This window comes from Choloepus didactylus, chromosome 3 (genome assembly GCF_015220235.1).
Source record: "Choloepus didactylus isolate mChoDid1 chromosome 3, mChoDid1.pri, whole genome shotgun sequence".
Classification (NCBI taxonomy): Eukaryota; Metazoa; Chordata; class Mammalia; order Pilosa; family Megalonychidae; genus Choloepus; species Choloepus didactylus.
In genome coordinates, this window is record NC_051309.1 from 102,585,273 (window position 1) to 102,609,362 (window position 24,090).

The following is a 24,090-nucleotide window of genomic DNA, read 5'->3' on the forward strand; positions in this document are numbered from 1 at the left end:
TTCATATTTGATTAATATCTTTCTAGTTCACCACCATTTACCCCCAAGTCAGACCTGCGTCTTTTTGCTTACCATTGAATTTCTCAATGCATAGCCAAGTAAGTACTTGGCATATAACCTGCACCCAGTACTGGATTGTTGAATAAGTGAATTAATTTGTTGAGGACAAAATCTTTTTTTCTTTTATGTTTATGTCTGTATTACATAGCACAGAACCTGACTCAACAATGTTGATTGATCACTGACAAAGCCTTGAAGAGTGCTTTTTCAACATAGACTCTTTCTTCAAGTATTATCAGAAGTCCAATAGATAAAAGGTATAAAAGCAGAACTACTATTTTTATCTCTCCCTAAACACCCCTCCCTGCAATCTATTCATGAAACACCTACATAGAATAACCAGGGACCCATGGTTAGAAGATGGATAGGAAAGAACTTTTAGAGTGGATATAGCATTGTGTATTATGGCAGGTGGGCAGTATTTTATATGTAGCTGTGTGACTCTGGGCAAGCCATTTAATCACTCTAAGGTTGTGTTTTATTATCTGTGAAATGAGAGGGTTGTCCTAAATGTTTTCTGTATTTCTTTCCAACTATATGAGTATATATAAAAGTTTCAGGTTTATTCCAGCACTTGGTCTCACTCAAATGATATTCTCTGATTGGAGTACCTTTGCCTCTTCCTATCCTAATCCTAAATTTCTCTCAAGACCATGCCAGTATCCAACTCATCTGAGAAGTCTTCTCCAGCTTCTTCTGTCCTTATTGCACCAATTCACACTCTTTAGCTAGAATCTAACATACAGAATTTCCCAATGCCATTTAGTAGTATATGTTTTAGCAAGTAAATTGGCCAGGCATTAACCACTACCCATTTGATTACCTCAGGCATCCTAATATTACTCCAAAATATTTTTTTCCATATACATGTTATCAAACTTCTGAAAGTTGTGTGTATTTTATTCCAACCCTATGTATGCCGTCTTCTGTTATCAGTCACCTCAGTTAGATTTATCTGCTAATGGTAGAGAGCTCACCTTTATTTTTACTTATCACCCATCCTTTACTGTTTACTGGTTGATTTATCAGCTAAAAGTTAAACACCTGTTTAGTTAGTTGTTCAAGTTAGGAGAAGCAGATGAGGAGGTACTTTGGATGTTGTTTGCTCAACTGACATTCAAATGAGATTGTATTTATTTATACAAAGGGGGACAGTCTATTAAAGTTTTCTCTCACCATTTCATTAGATACAAGCACAGAACAGAAAAGAGTCAGACAGATCTGAGTTTATAGCACAGCTCTGCCACCTTAACAAACTGCATTACCTTTAGACAAATTTAAATCTCTTTGACTTTAATTTCCTGATTTTTAAATGGGGGTATTACCTATATTCTCAAGGTTGTTGTGAAAATTAGTTTAGCTGACATATATCCACTGCCTGGCACACAGTAGGAGCTCAACCAAGAGTAACTTTTCATGATGTTTCTTATCACTGGAGAAATCTGAGGTGAACTGTGGCCAGAGAAAAAGATTGAGTCATTCCAGAGAGTTCATGCAAATCCATTCCTTTGTTTGTTTCTGGCCTGGGTTGTATGAAATATTTTAAATTTGAGTTACAAGCAATTTATTTTCTTAAGACTATTTTATTTTTAAATTAAGAAATTGGAGAAAATGAGAATTAGTAAATTTGATTAATTGTTCAAATTCTGTGGTACTGGCATATTTTTCTTATGAATTTTCAGTAGTACACAAAAGTGTCCTTTTTGGTGAAAGTATGTGTTTGATTTAGATTGAAGGTGTAAATTGTGTATGTGAGTTCTCGTATTTACATGTATGTGAAGGAGTATTGATATGATAAACACATCTTTAGGCATTCAGCAGCTCTGATCAGTATTTGAAGCATAGCACTGTGATGCCACAATGGAACATTTGTGGAATTGGAAAAAACAAAGACACATTGGAAAGCAACTTCATGGAACATAGGGAAAGCCTTAGCCAGCAAAGCACTTAGTGAGCATGGACTCACGACCACACCGTTGTAGAAAAAAGATTTTGAGTCTCTCAACACAAAGTCTTGGCACTGGACTCCCTTAGTTTAAATATTGACTTTTGAAAGGGGATGAAAGTTGATGTATGCCATGTTGCAATATCTTTCTAACCACATGTTAAGTGGCAATAACAAAACCTTGTTGGATAACTAGGACTGCGTTGTTTCTGATTTATGACCCTGGTAATTTTTCTTGTTCTGGGAATACATTGCATGAGAACACATGTTGAAGCTAAAATTAGCTTCAAATCTACTTAAGTAAAAGTGAGAATTCTCTTCATTTAACCAACTTGTAAAAATTTAGATTTTAAAATGGTGTTTAAATATATAGATAGAATTACCTTTCTCAGAAATTATCAAACGAATAAATAGAATAAAATCACAGAAACAGAAATAACTTCAGGAGTAATTCAGTGAGTGATAGCTCAGTTTTAGAAGAAAATAGAACACTTACATACCCAGGGAAAAAAATCATAATGTAAAATTGAAAGAAAAACAGGCATATGTCTGCTTATTCAAAGAGAAATAATATACCAGAATGGAAAAAGGCAAACTTTTGAATCAGTCACAGTGTTTTTTTTGAATGAATAATCCACTGTACTGTGGATATTCTTTAAGACGTGAACTCTTTAGATTGACTGATAAGGAAAATCCCCTAGTAACTGGGCAATTCCAAAACTACCCCAACTTGGCTATGTATATATAGCATAAATGTTCTCAAGAGAATGTGTCTAAATTGTCATGCCTGAGGAATTCTTGCATTTCATTAGCTTTAATTCAAAGTATATATCACAGTTGCACACCTAAAGTTTGATGACTATCTTCAGATTATTTGCAATCTTTGAAAGTTATTTGATATGGTGGATTTATACTGGAAAATTTTCATGAACACAGCCTGCTATTCACTAAGTCATGGTGCAGGGGAGTTAAGGAGCAGATTTTGGAAGTTCTATGAAGGGAGTGGGGACCCTTCGAAAAATGTTAGTCAATCCATAATGGAACACTTACTGTATCTTGGGAAGTAACTAGAAGATGCAAGAAAAACAAGTGTCTGAGCTATTTTTATATAATATCGATATGTAGGAAGGAAATAGGAATCTGTGACAAAATATGCCAGAAATGATTCAACTTCTTTAAGTTCACAGGCAAATAGAAACCATAGAATTAGAAGACAGTTTGCTCTTATGTTTTTGACTATGACAAAGGCTTTTTTAGACCTTACGTGCCGCCTTCTACCCTGTTCGGTAAACATAGAAACATCTTTAACATCTTTCTGGGGTGTAATGGTTAATGGTATTTGAATTGGGAAGACTGCACAGAATAGAAGTCATTCAGAAAGTAAGACTATTACATAGGCACCCTATTGTTACAGATTATGTGTGTTGACCAAATTTGTTATACAGTAACTTTCTGTAATTGCATTCCATTTTTAAACTCACTTTTATAGAATAGATAACTTTAGCCAGCAAGTGTTTTGCCCGTGTGAAAGATTAATTTTTCATTATCTGTTTGCTAAAACTTTAAGAACACTCAAAATTGTTATACTATAAGAACACAGAATTGTAGTACTATAAGAACTCAAAATAAATCAAATCCAGAAATTTATTAGAGAACATGAGACATCACAGATTCATTTTTTTTTTTTTTTAATCTCACTTAGAGGGTTACTCCACAAAAGTAATAATACCTAACATTTAGTAGCTTGATTCATTTTTCCATTAGCCTCAAGCTTTCTAAATACCTGTGACTTTACATTCAGGAAGATTTTCTTTTCTTTCCTTTTTTTCATCTTTGAACTTTCCTGAGATCTCTCTAGATATCATTACTTAATAATATCCATGTAATTTATTATGCTCTCTTTGAACACAAAGGAAGAAGTAGATAAACACCAAAGTGATTAAAACTTGCTAGTAATGGTGGTTCCGTCCTCTCCCTTATCCATTCATTCCTCATTCCTTGGTCACTGAGCCTCCACCTGGAGTAACATTATAATGCCAATCTCTGGAACATGATGAGTTTTGAATAGTTTTTGAGACTCATTTTAAAGTTTAGTTTCCAGAGTAATTTGTTTTAATTTAATTTAATTTGTTTTCATTTGAATTACACTATGTAATCTTCTTTCATATACGTTATACACTTCTTTTATATACTTCAGTTACTCTAATACAGTCATGTTTTGGAGGGGGTCTGCTATTACTGAATATGAAATGAGAGAAAGTGATCACCCAATGTGATTTCAAGGTAATACTTCTAACATAGAATGTAATATAGTAGAAATGTAATGTAATAGAAATGTAATGCAATGTAATAGAGACCTATCCATTGCGAATTTGATAAATGAAACCAGCTTACTTGCAGAGATCCAGAGTTTTAGAATCAACAAAGCATGTTGCTGAATGTGTTTTGTCCTCTCTCAGCTTCTGAGTTAAGGGGTCCTGATTCTGCGAGTGTGGACAAATTTGAGCACCAACCCAGATGTTTCCTAATATGCGATTTGCTTTGAAGGTGTGCTTTTTATCCCAAAAATAAACCAGAGTTGCCCTCTGGAGACCCATTCAGTGTTTTGATAGAACATTAGAATCATATGTTAACAAGTGTTTGTGAGAGCCTAAAATATTTCTCCAAGTTAAGGAGACAAGGAGGTTGGTTTATGGACAAACTATGGGGTGCTGCTGACTTTAACCTTAGTGTTCCGTTGTATGACTTTATTGAAAGATACCTAACTTCTCTAGCCCTCAGTTTTAGTCTTTGTGAAATGAAAGGACTGGCCATGGAATATGATAACTACAGATAACTTTTTTTCTAAGAATGGATTTGCTTTGGAAGAGTTCAATTTGACTCAACTCAAAAAAATATTTTAAGTGTATACTGCTTGGAATAGAGTGACTCTAATGGTTTTTGAACTCAGTGTGTTCATTAATTGAATTAATCACTGCTTAAAAATAAATCTTACTAAGGTAGTTTATTGTTCAGGTTGTCACTCTAAGGAAGTTCTTGCCTCTGTCACCCATGTCAGTTATTAACTATACTGTTTCATGTGACAATTGCAGTATAATGGATAAGCATATAGAATTCTGATTTAATTCAGAGATGCCTCAGCAGTAGATAACAATAAGCTATTCACTTCCTGATCTCACTGAGCTTGTCCCCACAAAGATCAGATCTTCTTCCTCATTTATTGGTAGACTTATTGCTTTCGGTATTTAATATTGCTAGAATATTTCAGTTTGTTTAATCCAACAAAATTTAAGTTTTTAAAACCTCAAATATTTTTGTACATAAATTTCAGTAACGATACTTACATATATTTCATTAACAATAAAATGCAGCCTATTGAATGCATTTGCTACTGTCCATTAAATTAGAAGCTAGGACACAGTTTATTTCTTATATAACCCTATATTTTTTTAAGAGGAAGGAGAAGCAAGCCATACCCTTTTATACTAAAATAATATCGTGAAAGATTATATGAGGCTTCATTATTGCTTCTTTAGACAGCAGGCATTTTTTAAAAAAGCAGCCTTTTTTCCTTATTACAGAGCTAATGCATATGCATTATTGAACATTTAAAAGAAAAGCAGAATAAATAAAAAAGTACCAATCATTAGTCATTTTCCCATCCATAGATAATCACTTAACTTTTCTGGTGTATCCTTCTTTTGTTTTGTTTTTTTCCCCTCCAGCTCTTCTAATTCGAAAAACTTCAGACCTCTAGAAAATTGCATGTATAGCACAATGAAAATATGCAGACTATTTACCTAGATTTACCATGTTGCTTTATCTTTATCTGTCTGTCTGTCTATCTATCTATCTATCTATCTATCTATCTATCTATCTGTCTATCATCTTTTAAGAGTCAGTAGCAGATATTGTGGTACTTTATCTCTAAAAATTTCAGGATATGTTTTCTAATAACAAAAACATTATCCTGCATAGCCACAGTAAAAGTATCAAGCTCAGAAAATTTAACATTTTGATGCAATACTTCTATTTACTATACTGTCCATATTTCATTTACCTTAATTGTTGAACTGATGTTCTTTGTCTCATCATTGTTGATTTTAAGTTTAATTACTTGGTTAATATGGAAGATTTTTCCATGGTAAAGTTAACCCTTTCCCTTTCAAATTTACATGTTGTGTGTGAGAGTACTACTTTGAGACTAAAAATAGCCTGTTACTGAGTGGATTTAGCATTCACTGATGATTCATGTTTATATCAGTTATTGCCACATTGTTGTAAAATGATGATTTTTCCATTTCTATCTTTCATTTTATAGTCTTTAATTAAATTTCATCTCTTTTTCTTCTTTTCTGCTAAGAAAAAATAAGTATCAGTATGGACTCATTATAACTGTATAATTTTAAACCAATGCAGATAGTTCTTGCACTTAAAATGGTTTTCTGTCCTAGATAAAGGTTCTGTAAGTAAAAGTTACAGGAGTAGAAACTGGTCTTATTTCAAAAGAGTAATGAAGTTCCTACATTATTTTAAGATCATTTAATTTTATTTAGCATAATGTTGTATTTGTCTTGATGGTTTGTGTGCTTGTTTATTACTTGTTTATCCTCAGAATTAGTGAAGAAATTAGAGGAACTGATCAATCAAACCTCACAGTACCACAGCCAAATGTAGTATGTCCAGAGTTCTTATTTAACCTTTGATATTTTGCTGCTTTCCTTGCAAAAAAAGGATGAGATAGAAGAAAACCATCGATAAAGTCATGGATAATATTAAGTCTTTTTTGAGGAAATTTTGATTCATCTTTGTGATATGGAAAAAATTAGGTGCACTTAAAATATATAGCTTGCATTCAATATCTTTTCTCTTGCTAGCTGTAACTTTTGCGAAGTTGGTTGTTTTCTTTTTCTTTAAAGAGATAACTTTATTATGATATTTCTGAATAGAAAATTAATATATGCTCATTGTAAAACATTTGAAAAATATAGACAACATAAAGAAATAAATAAAAATCTTCAATAGTTTCATCTCTTGAGCGAACCACAGATTACATTTTGGTTCATTCTTTCCATTACTTTTTCTAGGTATTTATATGCAAGCATGTTCATAATAAATATATTGTTTTATTTATTATTTTGTATAATTTTGTAACTTGCTGTTTCGGTAATATTCTAACATTGTATCCTAAACATGTTTCGAGTAACTAAATATTATCTGAAAATATACTTTTAATGTCTGTATAATATTCCATTATTGGTCATTTAGGTTTCTTCCATTTCTTTGTTATTATAAATCATATAATTGTCTTTGAGCATACAGACATATTGGAAAGAGCTAAACATTTTGGAGTCTGATATATGCGTTGTTTCACATCTAAGTGTAACATTCTAGGTTTATAACTTTATACCGTTCACTGACCTTGAAGGGTTTAAATACTAGAAATACTCCTGGTCAAAGCATTTTCATAGAACCTGATTCATAGTAGGTGCTCTTAAGTAGATGTCAGTGTTCTAACAACAATTGATAATCATTCCTCTTTGATAATTATTTAGAATTCAGTTAGTTACTGAATCAAAAATTCAGTCTTTGAATTTATGACCTTTGCTTCAATAGCTTTCTAAAGATGGAATCACTAAGAAAAAATATTTAATTTATTAAGGTTTGAAGATTCCAACAGCAGACCCAAATTCCTTTCCAGAATATTTGTATCAATTTGCACTTTCCGTAGTGCTATATGAGTGAGGTTTTTGCTCTGTATTCTTGCCAGTATTGAATATTCAAAACTTGCACTGATTCGCTTAGCTGAAATTATATCTCATTGTTTTTTAAATTTTATTTGTTTAATCATGAGTGAGGTTAAACTTATTTTCATGATTATGGTTCTCTTCTGTAAGTTATCTCTATATGATTTTGCCCATTATTAAGTCTTTTTCTTAGCAATTTGTAGGTGTGCTTCGTAAATTAATGTAATTAAGACTTTTGTCATTTTTATAAAAAGACACTATCCCTAGCCTATTATTTATTTATTTATCCCTTAATTTTATTTATGTACTTTTTTTAGCATGTAGTTTTTATAGAATAGTTATTTCAAATATCACTTTATCCACATTGAATCTTTTTTTCAGTAACCTTTACAGACTCCCTCTAGTCTTTCTTAGCTTGCAGGTCTCCCAATTTTCTGATCTTTTCATGCATTCCTCATCCCTTTCCCAACTCTGTCACCAAATCGTTGGGGCAGTCAGATGGACCTACCTACTGTTTGCCACTTGCAGACTCTGTTTACGATCCTATCTTGATATCCTTGCTGTGATCCTTCCTTTTTCCTTTGAAGCCTAACCATCATACCACAATTTAGCACTTGATTGCTTTATTTTATGTTGACTTTCTCTTTTGTTTTTGTTAGTCACATCCCAGCTACATTAAAGTCTGCTTGAGGGTTCATGTATTTTTATTCTTTATGTCCCAAAATGTACTAGCAGAGGCCAGGGAACATATTATCAGACTGCCAGCATTTGCTAATTTATGTAACTGCAGATAATTGCCTGCCCCTCCCTTCAAACACACACATAGACATGTTTAATATTACCTAGTGATAGAACAACTAAGGGAAAGAGACTATAAAGTGTTTCGGACAAATGCTTTGGAATCTGGCACTTTCTTTTTTCTCAATTCTACCCTGATTCATATGGATCTCATATAGCACCAAAAATTAGCCAGGAGACCAGCTCACTAACTCTCAAGAGCCGGTAGACTTCACAGGGAGGAAGATTCTGGCTTCTTACTTAAAGTGCAAAAATAAATGTTGGGACTGCTACTCCAGGCTCCAGGGGCTCCTCAGGATGTGGGCTTTGGCATTTTGCCGGGTATTACCAGAATATTGCCTGGGTGTGAAAAAGTGCAAAGCAACTAACTCCATTGAGAAAGCATTCTCAAGGGTTCTCAGAGATTCAGGTCCTTGTTTGAGGACTTGGGTAAGTTAGTGACCAAATATAAGCACTCTCTATAATATTCTGCTTTTCTTAAATACCATGAAGTTCAATCTGTGTCATCTTTTTTGTTTTGTTTAATGAGTTCACCTTAATGTTTCAAGATAGTGTCTTTAAAAGAGAATGTTGAAGTTTTACTTTTCTTTGTAAGCTTTTGTTAGAGTATCTAATCCTATTTTTACTAATTTTTGTGTCATTTGCTATATATAATCAAAATGAAATGTGATAATTGGTACTTTCTGCTTCTGTTATCTCTAGCTGTATAAAAAAATCACTCCAATCTGTAGTGGTTTAAAACAACAGCAATTATATTATCTCTCACAGTTCCTGTGAGTTACGAATTTGTGTTAGTGTTTAACTATTTGTTCTAGCTCAGATTCTCTCAGGCATTTGCAGTCAGATGACTGGAGTTGGAACAGTCTGTGACTACCTTGTTCTCTTTTCATGTAGTCTCAGGACCTGACCATGTGCTCTCGTCACATGGGCTAATTTGGGCTTCCTCACAGCATGGCCACCTCAAGGCAGTCATACAGCTAATGGCTGGGTGCTTCAAGAGTGAGCATTCCAGTGAGCAAGGTGAAAGCTGCATTGACTTTTCTGATTTAGTCTCTGAAATCTTATAGCTTCAGTTCTGCTGTTGTCAAAATTTCAAGGTGAGCCCTTTGGCCCTGGCTGCCATTAAGGAGCAGGAGCGGGAGCCATGCCTCTGTGCTAACCCATGACTGTGGGCCTCAACGAGGGCAGGAGATGACTAAGAACATGAAGAAGCTGAGGCACAGTCGTTGCCATGGGTGCCTTACCAAACACATCAAGTTCATGTGGGACATGGTCTGAAAGGTGTGGCCATGATGGTGTGCCAAGAAGCTGCTCAAGGTCTCCGAGGACAATGAGCCCTCAAATTCATCAAGAAAAGGGTGGGGATACACATCCATGCCAAGAAGAAGAGAGAAGAGCTGAGCCATGTCCTGGTTGCTATGAGGAAAGCTGCTGCCAAGAAAGCCTGAGCTTCTCAATGGGAGGAATCTCAAGGACACATTGTAAGAAGAGCATTTGGAATAGTATATATTGTTATGGCTATCCTTGGAAAATAAAATCTGCCACACTTCCTTGTATACACTCTTTATAGCTTAACTCCAAACTTCTAGAAATACAGGAATAGACATAAATAGAGATAGAGAGCCTTTCATGTTAAATACACACACACACACACACACACACACACACACACACCTTAAACTTAACACCCTCAAATTTTGCTATTTTAGTGGATTTCTAGTTATAGCATTAAATGGTAATTTAAATTTGCTGTTTTTCTCTTGGAAAAGCCAAAATTATGATTGTGGGTGGTGCATGTTTTAAGTTGTATCAAGTCTCAGACATGCAGAATTTATGAATGGAAATAATTTTAACTGGCCAGCTATTGAAACCTTGTGTTTTAGTAAGAAAAAAGAAAAATGGTCCTTAAAAATGAAGAGAAATTACATCTCTTCCTGAAACCTAGATATACATAAGTATTGACAGATTTTTCCAATGATTCTTAACATTAATCTTTTTTAAAATATCAAGAACCATATGGTTCAAACTTCATGAATACGAACAGTGAAAACTTCATTAAAGGTGACAAATGTGCAGCTCCCAGCATCACGTTTCTTCTTGCCCATACCACGTTAGTTCATTTGCTGTCACTACATATGTGGGCCACATGTGATTTGGGAAAATGTTGACTGTTCAGATGTTTAGTCAGCATAGGCTGGATCCTGTTTGCTGCATCTTATTACTCTGGTTTCCCCTCTGCTTTCACGAACAATACTACTATCTAGCTAGTTTTTGTGGGAGAGCCAGCATACAGCAGCGTGAAAGCCAAGGACCAGAAAACAGCTACCTGTGTGAATCATGAATCTACCATTACAGAGTTGTGGGACCAGGTTCCATTTAGCCATCTTAAAAGGATAAAAGGTAATGTAAAGTGAATGGAAAATACCAGAACATGTCATCACAGTTCTTTTCAATTATTGTACCTATGAACGCATGCCCCTTTTTAGCAATCAGCCTGGCCTACTGACAATGAAAATTCAGTTATCACAAAATTGAAGCAGTGTTTCTCAAATGGATTGCTAAGTATAGTTTGGTTGATGTTCTAATATATATGAAAAGTGTGATTATAATACGTTCCAACATAGGATTGTTTATTCCCTGTCATAGCCATAATTTTGCCTCAACAGTTCACCCTCAGGTAAACTCTGGTGATATACTATGATATCTGGTAAGAAGCCTAATGAAATTGTCATTATATTTGTTCTTTTATTTACAACCTGATTTTAAAGACTATTGAATTGTTTTTCAAAGAAAAGAAGTTAGACCATTAGGTAAACAGTGTGAAACATAAAGAGAAAGATAGTATGAAAAATGTTGAAAACTGGATCATAAAAGTAATGTTTGGTGGGCAGATAATTAGATTGTCTGATTTTAATAAAAATATTTTGAAATCATTTAAACTTACATCATCTATACCTTGAAACATATGTAACAATTTATAGTTTGCTATTTAGTTTATTATTCATTTATGAAAACTCAGCTTGACTTTCAGTTGTCTACCCAGATTATAAAGTGTATTTGCTTTCAAAGTCTGCAATTCATTGATTTTTCCTAGTAGTACATGTGTTCAGCATTGTGCAGGGTCAGATAAACCAAAATTCATTAGTAATTTTAAAACAGTCCTTTTCACCTGCATATATTTCTGCTTGCCTCATAAGTGTCTCCTCCTTCCATTTCTACATCCATCTTCCATATAACTCTGCAAATTTTATTGTTCCCCTCTGCTTCTTAAAATTGCTCAGTGGCTTCCCATTGCCTCACAGATAAAATTGAGGTACCTTTTCCTGACAGATCCGGCCCTCAGTGGTCAAGCCCTCCCTCCCTGTCTACCTGTCTTCTGACTCTCCCTGCACCACAGCCTCTGCTCCAGGAGCAGAGACTTGCTTGTCATTCCTTGCACAGACTATACTATTTCTGACAGCTGTGCATTTGCTCCGCCCTCTTTCTCAAATGGTTCTCTTCCCTACCTTCTTCTGAACTGATTCCTGTTCACACTGTTAAGACTTAGTTCCATAGCCATTCTTTCTCCCCCAATAAATTAGATATTTAAATCTTATCACATATGCATAGCTCTTGCATTGCACTTACTACTTTGTATTACAGATTTTGACTGTGTGCTACTTGGAGGCAGAGATTATATCTTATTTTTATATGTTAGGTACCTGGCAGATATTAGGTATTCAAAATGATTTGCTGAAGGAATGAGTGAGTAAATGAATTTATGGCCCAATTTTATTTTTGCTTTGAGAAAGAGGAGTCCTCTTTCTCATTGGCCTTACCCTTCTTGTTTGGAACATAGCAGTGCTACTCATTTCACATTTTCAAGTCTTTCTCATTTCTCTTCTTTTACCAAGGGGGGAGGCAATGGCAGTCAGGGCTTGCAAATGGTAATGTATATTTGCGTAAGCTTATACCATCATTGGGCTACTTTTATATTTCTTCCATTCAACAGTAGGAGATTGATAACTCTTTATTATTCATTGATTCATTCATTCATTGTTTAACACTACCAAGAAAGGTACTGTGGACATACAAAAATACATGAGACATAGCTCCTGATTTCAATTATGGTGTAATCTACTAAGAAAGGAAAGACAGGGTACCTATTACAAATTAAGAATACAGATTTAAAAAAAAAAAAAAAAAAAGAATACAGATTTTAGTGAAACTACAGAAAGAATGCAAAGACTGTTTTGAGATAGATTACATCTTGGTTGGCTTTATCAGATTGATCTTTAAGGAGAAAGGTTTCATTAGAAGTTGTCATTCATTTTAACTCACATGCTGTGAATTCTGGGACAAATGGAATGTGTAGAAAAATTATCTATTGCCTTAAAATTCCTTTAGAGAAAAATCGGTGTTAGTGTGCTATTTATATTACAACTTTGATAAAATATTATTTTGGGTAATTAAATAGAGTAGCATTAAAAGCATCTTCTATTGAGTGCTTTAAATGTTTTTACTAAAATTCCTCTAAATAATTAGCATATTTTAATATGCTAATAGATGCTCCTGGAGATGCTTTATCAGTGGAAATCTGGAAAGTCTATAGCATCACTGGAGGATAAATCAGTTTTTAGCTGATTGGTTTGCTTTCCTGAAATGTGGCCAGTATTTGATTGCTTTTGCTTTTCTTACAATTTAATTTAGGTTGCTTTGTTTATGCATGATTATTAGCTGTTATGGAAAATAAGAATCTAAGTTGACACCAAAAGTCAATATGAAACTTTTATTACAATTATAAAACCTTATTTTCTATTAAATGCACTCCAAGGAAAGGTATTTGAGTGTGTTTATTTGACAAATAGAAATGTCAACTGTACCTGATAAATGCACCTAAAATATTTTAACCCACAATGATTCTCAGGTTGTGGTAGTCCTAGTAAATCAACCTGCTTCTCCTCAAAGAATATTTCCCAGTTGAGTTGTGCAGCTACAGGAGGTAAACTTGTCAGAAATTTATGCTGCAAAATGATGTGCAGATGGAATTTAGTACCCACACTAGTGGAATCCCTGTAGTCCATGTTACAAGTAATCAAAAAGAATGATGGAAGTAAAATTAAGATACTATTTCAAATGTTTCCTGTATCTTTTTTCCTCTCATCAGATATCAAATTTATTCACAAATTATAAGCAAAATACATTTGAGAGTGTTAATGGAAAATGCATAAGAGCAGTGAATCTGAAATGGATATAATTGCATTGAGTATTTTTAAAAGAACACATTTTCACCTAAATTATTTGAATTTTTGGAAATTTTAATCTCTCAATGGCTGCTTATTGTAACTAAACTAAAATTTAAACTTCTTACCATGGCCTAAAATAGTGCTTCTCAACTTTGACTGCATGTCAGAATCACAGGGAGACCTTTAAAGAATATGGATCCTACTCCAAAGATTCTTGTTTAATTGTTCTGGGGGATGATCTGGACATCTGAAATGTTTAAAAGCATCTCAGATGATTCTAATATGTAGCGCTATATGAGAACCACTGGCCTAAAAATCCTCACACCATTCAGCCACCATCTAATTTTTTTTTACCTTATCTCCTTCCCCCATCCTCTTTTCTTGGTCACTTGAATATCAAGAATATTCTTACCCAAGGGCTTTTCAAAGGTTAGCAATTTCTTCTGCCTGGAATGCTCTTCCTATAGAATTTTATATGGCTGGTTCCTTCTCATCATTGAAGTGTCAGTTTGAAGAGCTTTGCTTCGGCAAGGCCTTTAATTAACCCCTTTCTGTAAGGTTTTCTTTCCGGAGCATCATCCCATTTTTCTTTTTTCTTTTTGTTATTGAATTTTTTGCCATGAGATACTAGAATGTAAATTCCGTGAAGCAAAGACATGGCACGTTTGGCGCACCATCACATTCCCAGCACCTAAAACCAGAGCTCTTACATAGTACTGGCTCAATAAATATTTCTTGAGTAAATGATTAAAAATGTTGATTGAAAACTGGTGGTGGCAATATGTATAACTGTATTTTCTTCTCTCCAAAAAATACATGGAGTCACACTTTAAAAATTAGAATAAAGACATAGGATAAAATGAGTGGCAGTGTTGACAGACAGAAGGGAAATGTCTTAGTTTCTTAGGGCTGCTGTAACAAAGTACCACAAACAGATATTTGTTGTCTGATAGTTCTGGACTCGAGAAGTTTCTTCCTTGCCTCTTCCTAGCTTCTTGTGGTTTTCCAGCAATCCATGGTGTTCTCAGTTGACACAGGGCATTCTCCCCTCTGTCTGTCTCCATGTGTTTACAAATTTCTTCTTCTTATGAGGATACCAGATACGACAGGCTTCAACACACTCTAGTCCAGTTTGGCCTCAATTTGACTAGTAACATTATCAGAGATCCAAGTATTTCTATCCAAATAGGTCCATGTTCACAGGACCGAGGGTTAGCACTTAAACATATTACTTTGGGGAACACAGTTCAGTCCATAATAGGAAATAAACTTAGAAATGTGCAACTTCAGTACTGAAAATTCAAGGGCAGTGACATTGAGCCTGAACCACTTAAGGTTCTCACTCCATGACCATGTTTTGGGTCTTACCCTTACCCAAACTGCCTCATTTCCTTTCTGATTAATTTCTTACATTTTAAGAACTCAGGTATCTCCTTCTCCTCCCAAAAGCCTACCGTGAGCTCAGTCCTTGGGAAAGGTTCTATTTTCTCTGCTTTGTATGTTTGCATCATGGCCACTGCCATATTGAATTGTAATGGTCTGGCTCACCAGCCTCTAGCCTCATGGAGAATAGTGTTTGTGTTTATAGTCCAGTCCCATAGCAGGCACTCAACAAACATTTGTTGAATAGAACAAAATAAATATGAAAGAGAAATATTCCACAAAAAGCAGTAGGACTGGTAATTAAAATTATAAAATGGATTTGTCAGGAATATAAGTAAGTTTAATTAGTTTTTAATAGAATAAAGCCACAAATAAGGGTATCCCAGGCCAACTGGGGGAGAGGGTTTAATGTTATGCATACTGAGGAAATTAGGAAAACATCATTGGTGCCAATAAGGCTGAGCACTGGCTTTCAACTGATACATGGTTTGTCATCTCTACAAGGTTTTCATCACTCACTTGGGACTTTTTAAACATCACTTACTCTTTTTGATAAACTTTTCACCAGAGCTATTCAGAGAGATACATTTTCCAGTAACACCTGATACATGTTTTAAAATACAGCTTTTAATTGATACAGATTGCCAGTAAATCCAGTAATAATGTGGGTGTACTTTGAACTGTTATTCTGCCTAAAAGAAAATTCACAATCCTTAGGCACATAAATATTTAACATTCTCTATGTAGAGACCCTGTTAGTCTCATGGGTACTATTGTCATAATTTAAGCACTTAAGTATGATTTAGGTTTGCTTTATCAGAATGTTTCCTACTTCAAAATCTCTCCAATATAACTATCCATAATTATACCTGAAAGCTAGTCTAAGTAGGTCTTTCAAAAAACACTCATGCAGTTGAAATGAACATATTTTCATACATGCTAAGGAATCATGCAGTGCCTCATTTTCTGGCACAAAGTTTGAAAACACATAGAGATAGAAGAGGAGGTGCCCAGGCCAGAAATGATAGCCAGGCTTTAAAATATCATATTGAAATGCACAGCATTGTCACAGCTGGCAGCCTGGAACTGGTACATGCTTTTCCCTGCTATTTTTAGGAGGAAACACTATCAGTGCTGCAAATCAAGTAATTGGTACATTTCTAAGGAGACACCAAGCAAGCAGTTTTGATACCAGTTAAAGCATTGAAAGAAGTTTTCCTTCTAATTTGAATCTGCTTGCGTATTTACATCTAGTTCTGCACAGGTTTAAAAGTTCCTCCAAAGAAATAAAGGTTTAGAGAGTCATTCTATACAGAGACACAGAAATATGGACCTGCTGCATATAACATTTCTAATAAACATGGTTTGATGTGTTAGGAGAGTGTAATGTGGGATTTGTGTTGCGAGGAAAGGGTAAATGAAACTGAAAGGGTAGGACCAGGTCAAGATGGTGTAGAAGCCTATATTCTATGCTGAGAAGTTTGGATCCTTTGCTGTAGGTAGGAGGAGGTGGAGTTGTGGAACTTTTTTTAAGTGTAGTAGTAGCAGTGTAAAAGATTGATGGAGGAGAAAGGAGAGTGGTAAGTGTGTGACTAAATTGTGGTCATTTCAATATTCAAGGTAAAAGTAAGTCTGAATTTTGGCAATAACAGGAAAAGGAGAGGAGGAGACAAACTTAAGAGATGTTTCAAAGATAATATCTTGAGTATTTAGTAACTAATTGGAAATAGGAGAGAGCAGAAGTAGAACCCTTCATTAACCAAAAAACTGGGGTTACAGAAGCAGGAGCTTTATACTTGTATATGTCTGTCTTTGTCTTCTTGTGTGTATTTGTGTATATGCATGTATGCATGATTATGAACCCAAATACATATGCCCCAAATGGGAAGACTTCATTCTGTCACCTAGAAATTTTTTTTTTCCCCCATAGGAAAATGATTTTTATGAGATGTGCCCCTGTGGTATTACTGAAAGATACAGTAGTAAGAGCCCAGGATTTAATGTGAGAAGACCTGAATTCAGTTTCTCTCTCTTTCTTTCAAACTTTGACATGTTGGACTATTCCCTTACCTGATTTTAACTTCAGTTTCCTTGTAAGGAAAGTAGAGATAATGAAGCCTAGCTCATTGGCTGGTCCTGATGATCAAATGAGATAACATATGAAAGAGCACTTGTTAAAACTTTAGTGTGATACATAAACTTGAGTTGTTAGATTTGTACATTCCATTAGGAGTTAGAGCATAAGAGGGAAGGTTTTACCATATCAGCATGGATCACTTGACCCCGAAGACATGTTTTGAGGAAACATGCTTTATCTGAATGTATCCTGCTTCAAAATCTCTGCAGGATTCTTTCATGTTCTCTTCTGGTGTTTTGTAAGCAAGGTATGAATAGTGGTTTGTACATGTTTGGAACACAGATATTTATACAAAACAATTATTATGATTCAGTGAGTCAATACAGATTCCCTTTAAAATAAAGTAAAACAAAAAATCAAGCAGATTGATTATAAAATTGACCTGCTATTTCTTAACATAATTTTTCCTCTTTATTGGGTCTTGAAAAAAAAAATGTCTAAGGATGTTCTGTAGTCTTACTTTTTTTTACCTTTACCACCCATCTATCTTCAGCCCAGTTCCAGCTCTGTTCTTGCTCAATTTAGGCCTAATACCAGAATAAAGCAAATTAGAGGGAAAAACACCATAGTGCATTTCTCTGCAGTTTTCACCTGCTCCAAAGTAGTCTAATGAAATTACATCTTTCAAACACTGGAAATCTGATTGCTTCAGTCCATCTCAAAGTCTAATTTAATTAGCTCTAGTATATGACAGTATTCAGATGCACCAAAAGACAGAAGTAAAAGTGATTTTTTTTCATTTTTAGTCTTCTTTTTCTACATTATTCCTTAGCTATTTTTGACCCACCATTTCAAGAAGATTTCATGACCTGCAAATCAGGACAGCTTATAGAAACAATTACTTTTTTGTGAACCAGTCAGGAGTAATGGATGTCTCATTCATTTTGTGTTAAAATTAATTTGCTTTATTATTTTCTTCCTATTTCATCTTTTTGAAATAATTTTGATAAGAAAAAGATGGCATTAAAATGGATAATTATATCCCTTAGCCTATTATTTAAAGCTTCTATATGAAAACAGATTCGTCATGGAGCAGTGAAATAAATCAATGTTGTGTTGTTTGTTTTCTTTCATGAATGATCAGACTTAATGTATAATCTTACTTCCATTGCCTAATTAAATAAATTCATTCAGTGATATTTTTACAAGCTATTGCCATATGATTAATGAGTAATAGAAAAGGTAGCTTAAATCTGATAGACAGGTATTCTCTTCCCCCATTGATTTGGTCTTTGCTGGTCTTTGCTGAATCCTTCCTGAATGGAATTTCCCCCTTTTCCATCCTAAGAAATGTGTGGCTTTACCTTGTTTTAGGAAAGCCCCAATATTTCCTTCCCTCCTTTCACTTTACATAAATCCCTTTAGTGTTGATGGATTCAGGGCCTCTGGTGTGACCCTCCCTGCCTTGGAGAGGACACGTGGTACTGTCAAGATTTCAGTTCCCCTACTTAGCAAAATTACTTACTGTAATTTTTTCTAGAAATAAATATTTTGTTAATGTCACAATGCTACTGATGTATGTCTGTATGAGTGAAAATATACTTTAATGAGTCATTCATAAAAAAGAAACAATATTGAGAGTTCAACTCCATCTTTATGATGTAAGAAAACAGCTATTTGAAATGTTGGATAATGATCCATTATCTGGATATTAGAACCATCCAGATATTAGTGGAACTTAGAATTCTCATCCAGAGTCTTGTTGTTACATAGACCTTCATTCTAATTTCCATTTTGGGGTGATAGAAAATGTGAATTAATGAGGGTTACTTTTTTAACTTTAAAAAATTGAGACTAAAGGGATATAATGATTTTAAGAATTGCAAACCTTTTCAAAGTTGAAAATATATTGCAAATAAATATTTAGTTTATCAAAAACCCTTTTGAGATTTTCCTTAGTATTATAATTATATAAATATATGTTTGCTCTAGGAGAAAAACAACTGGAAATACTGATACATAGCTGGAAACTCAGCTATTATTATGCAGCATAAAGAGAAATTAGTGAAATTTTAATGTAAGTCAAATTAGCACAACTATAACTTAAAAATTTGTAAAATAACTTGATATTCCTGATATTTTCCATTCTTTTATTTCCTTGTTTTCTTATTGGTTCTAGTTATGTGTATTCTCTGCACTATGAATTTCAGAACCATTTTATTTATGAATGATAAAGCAGTTTTCTTTAGTTTGGCGGTAGTTTGATATTATGTCAAGTGAAAGTTAAAAAGGACGCACATTCTTTACTCAGGTTTGCTTATTTAGTATTTCTCTTTTTCTCATTATATACAACATTGTTCCAGTTGAAAAGAACAAATGACCTATTTATTAATTGTGCAGTCAATACTTCCCAAACTAATAACGGATAAGTACTTAGATGATAAACTGGCAGCAGTAAAGGTTAGTGGATTTATGAATGATTTTCCAGTGAAGTCCCTGGAGCCCACAGTATTTATTACTTGAGAACAAAGAATCTTAGAGTTAGCTTAAGTGCTTTTGTATATGATATAACTAATAGTAGGTGTATAAAGGAAGAAAGAAGAGAGAACTCTCTATAGCTTATATCTAACTAGTTTTGCAGAATTGATTTTTGTCCTCATTCACACTGAAAGTCACATATTCTCTTGGATCTTTTTGCAAAATGAGAACAAGCTTAGATGACTAATATTTTCTTTGTACCCATATCCCAAGGAGTGTCTCATTCTTCATGGTGTTAGATAAATCTGTCATATTCATTTCTGATTAAGTTAGTCTGTAATCTGTGCTATCATTGAACTTACCTTCTAGCAGGAGAAGATAAGCAATAACAACATAATGAAAAAGGAAGTTGGTGATTTTAAATAGTATGGTAAAGGGTAGTGCTCACTCAGAAGATGCCAGTTGAAGAGAGACTTGAAAAAGGTGACAGAGTTAGCCATGCAGCTTTCTGGGGAAAGAACATACTAGATGAGGAACAGATGTACATCAGGCATATTTAAGGAAAAGGAAGAAGACAAGTGGACTGGAACTGAGAAAATGGGGTGGGGGGATTGGTAGATTGTACTGGAGACATCATGGGGAAGCAGGTCAAGTAGGGCTCTGTGGACTTTGATAGGGACTTTGGTTTTTACTCGAGTAAAATGGGAAGCTGTACATAGTTTTGAGAAGAGGTTTAATATGGTCTGAGTGATGTTTTGAATTGATCACTTTGGCTTCTGTGTTGGGAATAGACTATATGGCAGCAAGATTTGAATAAGGAAAACCAGATAAAGGCTATTGAATTGATCCAAACTTTATCTCTCCCTGGTATTTTAAAACAGTATATTTAAGTATACACCACAGATATCTCAAGTTCATCATGTCCAAAACTATATCCATCTTTTCTCCCCAGCTCCCCTTTCCAAAGTGTCTCCCTCTTTCTCTATCCTCCATCTTGGCAGAGACCCAGCCACCCAGTCATTTTTGACTCATCTTGCGTCTCTTACCCTTCAATAGAACTGAAGGTGAAAAAAAAAAAAAAAACCTTTAAATTCTCTTTTTTAATAATGCCTATTATTTACTTTCATTTTGTCCACTAATTTACAGTGAATAACTCATTGCTCTCATCTTTTGCTACCCTTCAATACTCAGTCTTGAAATTCTAGCAGTTCTTCAAGAGATGGGCAGGAGAAGGCTTTTTATTCCCTTCTGACTTTGTCAAATCACAACTAAGTCCACTTCCCTTCCTAGCCTCTACCTCTTATTTAAGTGACTGATATAAAGCAGTATGTGGTACAGGATTTGTCAGAATGATTTTGGTTGAATCCCAGCTCTACCATTTATTAATTATATGACTCTAGACAGTCCACTTAATAACTCTGAGCCTCATATACTTTGTGTTAAAAGAGGCAGAAGTGTACCCATCTGTCAGGGTTATTGTTTGTATTAGAAATAATATTTCTAAAGCTCCTGTTAGACAGTAATCAACAAATAATAAGAAGAATAAGAATACTCATCTCTAGGCTGCATGTGTCATGAAAACAGGGAATCATGCCTTAAAATACAGCAAGTGCACTGTCTGGTATAATCTCAGTTAACATCCATATTGTTGAATCAGATTTAACTTGAAGACTCAGTGCCAACATTTTCTTCCTCATGTAAGCCTTGCCTGAATGGTCTGCTCCCCTTTCATCAGCCTAAATTGAGTGACCCATTTTGGTGTTCTCATAGTATCTTCTACATAGCATTTATCATGTTGTTTTATGACTGGTTGTTTCTCCAGTGATTTTCTAACTGGGGTACCCAGAACATTGGGAGTTTATCTTCCTGAGGAGTATGCATGGATAGTTTTGGTGGAGTCAAAGTCCAGATCCTCAATTTCTGTATATACTCTTTACTAATATTGGTCTGGCTGAGAGCAATTCTGTATTCATAATAATACATATATTACTGTGCAAAAGAAGGGCACACCCTCATCCACCCCAAATCTTACTATAGTACTTGGCACTGGGGCATAAAAAGCTCCTGGGCACCAAACAAAAGAATAAATGAAAGTATTGGTTTCTGAGAAACATCCTTTAATGATTAATCAAGGAAACTTAAACAAACAGGATTTTGATCTTTCTTTTATTTTTTGTATTTCTGGTAAGGGTGAAACTTAGTATGATAAAGAGGGTATTTTGGCCTGCATTGAAATTTTCTGAATAGCTGAAGCAGTATAATTAAGCCAATTTTCATATGCAGCTGGAACAAATACTACAGGATTTTTGATGTATACTGGCTAAAGTTGTGGTTAAAATTTTATGTGCTTAGTTTCATTTCAGATTTGTGTAATTTGCTCAGTAAATTTATATAAAACTTTTAAGTAAAATATTCATTCCCACTATAGTTAATTTTCATTGCATTTCATCTTATGACATGTTTAATAATTTCATCATCTATTAACAAGGAACAAACATTTAAATTTATGTAGAAAATTATAGATAGCAACTTAAAATGTGTGTGTGGGACACAGGTTTTCAGAATTATTTTAGGAGATATAAGGGCAGAAAGCCACTGGTCTAATGTATCTCATCAACAAGACTGTGCCCTCCTTGGGGGCAGGAACTATATTTTTTATATATGTGCCCTCTGCTATCCTGTGTCTGGGATAGAGTTGAAACTCAGTAATTGGTGAATGAATGTAGGAAAATGGATCATTTTCTATTGAATTAATGCCAAATTAGTATTTGGTAGATGGGATTCGTGACTTAATGATTGAATGTATATTGACTTGTTGATTCTAGGTGATACATACTCCTGTAGAAACAGAGATACAATGTACTTGATGCTCAGTGACTGTTTTAGTTACCTAGGCTGCTCAAGCAAATACCATGAAATGGGTCTGGTTAAACAATGGGGATTTATTTGTTCACAGTTTGAGGCTGGGAAAAAGTCTAAATCAAGGTATTATCACGGTGGTGCTTTCTTCCTGAAGACTGTGGCATTCTGGGGCTGGCTGCTGGTGAACTTTGGTTCTTAGCTTATCATATAGCAAGGCACATGGCGGCATCTCCTAGTTGCTCATTCTCTTCTGGATTTTGTTGATGTTCAGCTTCTTGCTTCTTGTGGGTCAGAATTTCATTCTACGAAAAGGATTCCAGTGGTAGAATTAAGATTCAGTCTTATTGACCCGCACCTTAACTGAGTAACCTCATCAAAAGGTCCTACTTACAATGGGTTCACACCCACAGGAATGGGTTCATTTTAAGAACATGTTTTTCTAGGGTACATACAGGTTCCAGTCACCAACTCCACTCTCTGGATCCCAAAAAAGACATGTTCTTTCTATATGCAACATACATTCATTCCATCACACTACTCCAAAAGCCTTAAATCAGTTCAGAAACAATGCTTAATACAAAGTCTGATCAAGACTGGTTATGGATGTGGTCTATCCTGGAGCACATTTCCCCTCTTTCTGTGGACCTGTGAACCTAAAGAACAAGTTATCTGCTTCCAATACACAATGGAGAGATGGGCATAGGATAAACAGTTCCATTCCAGAAGGAAGAAGTTGGAAGGAAAACAGGGGTCATGGGTCCCACAATTCCAAAATCAAGCAGCAAACTCCTTTAGATTTCAAGGTCTGAGAGTCATCTGCGGAACAACGTTTTGTTCTTTGGGCCTGATGAAATGGCAGCACCAACCCTCCCGAGTGCTTGCTCAGCAGCCATGCTTTCCTCAAACACTGGGTTGAAGGCTCCACCTTCTTCAAGCATCGGGGCCAATTTCTCCACAAATGTTGGGACATAGGCCCCACCTTCTGTGAGCATTGGGGTGGCAGCACTCTTCCCAAGCAATGGGGTGAAAGGGCTGCACTCTCTAAGCACCGGGCAGACTCACACTTTCCATACACATGGGTGGACCTGCTCTTTTGGCCCAAGGAGATATTTCTGATCCAGACCTCAGCTTCCATGATGCTGCCCCTGAAACCATTCTTCCTTCAGTTTGTCCCTTACGTGTCTCTTTAAGTCCAGGCTGGCAGTGGTTCCATCCATAAAAATCTAACAGAAGGGGGGAAACTAACATGGTGGCTATGTGAGACAGGGCAAAAAAAAAAAAACGCCTCCGTGAAAAACACTAGATAAAAACCAGAAAGAGATCCAGAATACTAGTTACAGAGATGCGCCAGCTGGACAAGGTCTGCTAGTTCCCAGGGGCTGTATACTTGGTGAAACCGGGAGTCTGCATTCTGAAATGAGTGAGTAAGCTGGCTGGAAGACCTGCAGCCACGCGGCGGTCTAGGGAAGCCAGGGTTTGGCATCTGGAGACCGACGGGCTTTTTTTAAAAAAAAA

The 24,090-nt window shown here is 35.0% G+C and overlaps 1 protein-coding gene and 1 pseudogene across 7 annotated transcripts in view; both read left to right on the plus strand.

Moving 5' to 3' along the window:
• Positions 1-24,090, plus strand: part of BMPR1B (bone morphogenetic protein receptor type 1B) — a 427,170-nt gene that overhangs the window by 223,077 nt on the left and 180,003 nt on the right. Inside the window, exon 1 of one of the 7 annotated variants that reach the window (XM_037830284.1) lies at positions 267-289. The exons of the other annotated variants lie outside the window; for them this stretch is intronic. The gene's annotated coding sequence lies outside the window, so the exon portion shown is untranslated. Of the gene's footprint in view, positions 1-266; positions 290-24,090 lie in introns of those variants that run through there. 7 annotated transcript variants of the gene reach the window in all.
• LOC119529666 lies at positions 9,695-10,095 on the plus strand (annotated as a pseudogene).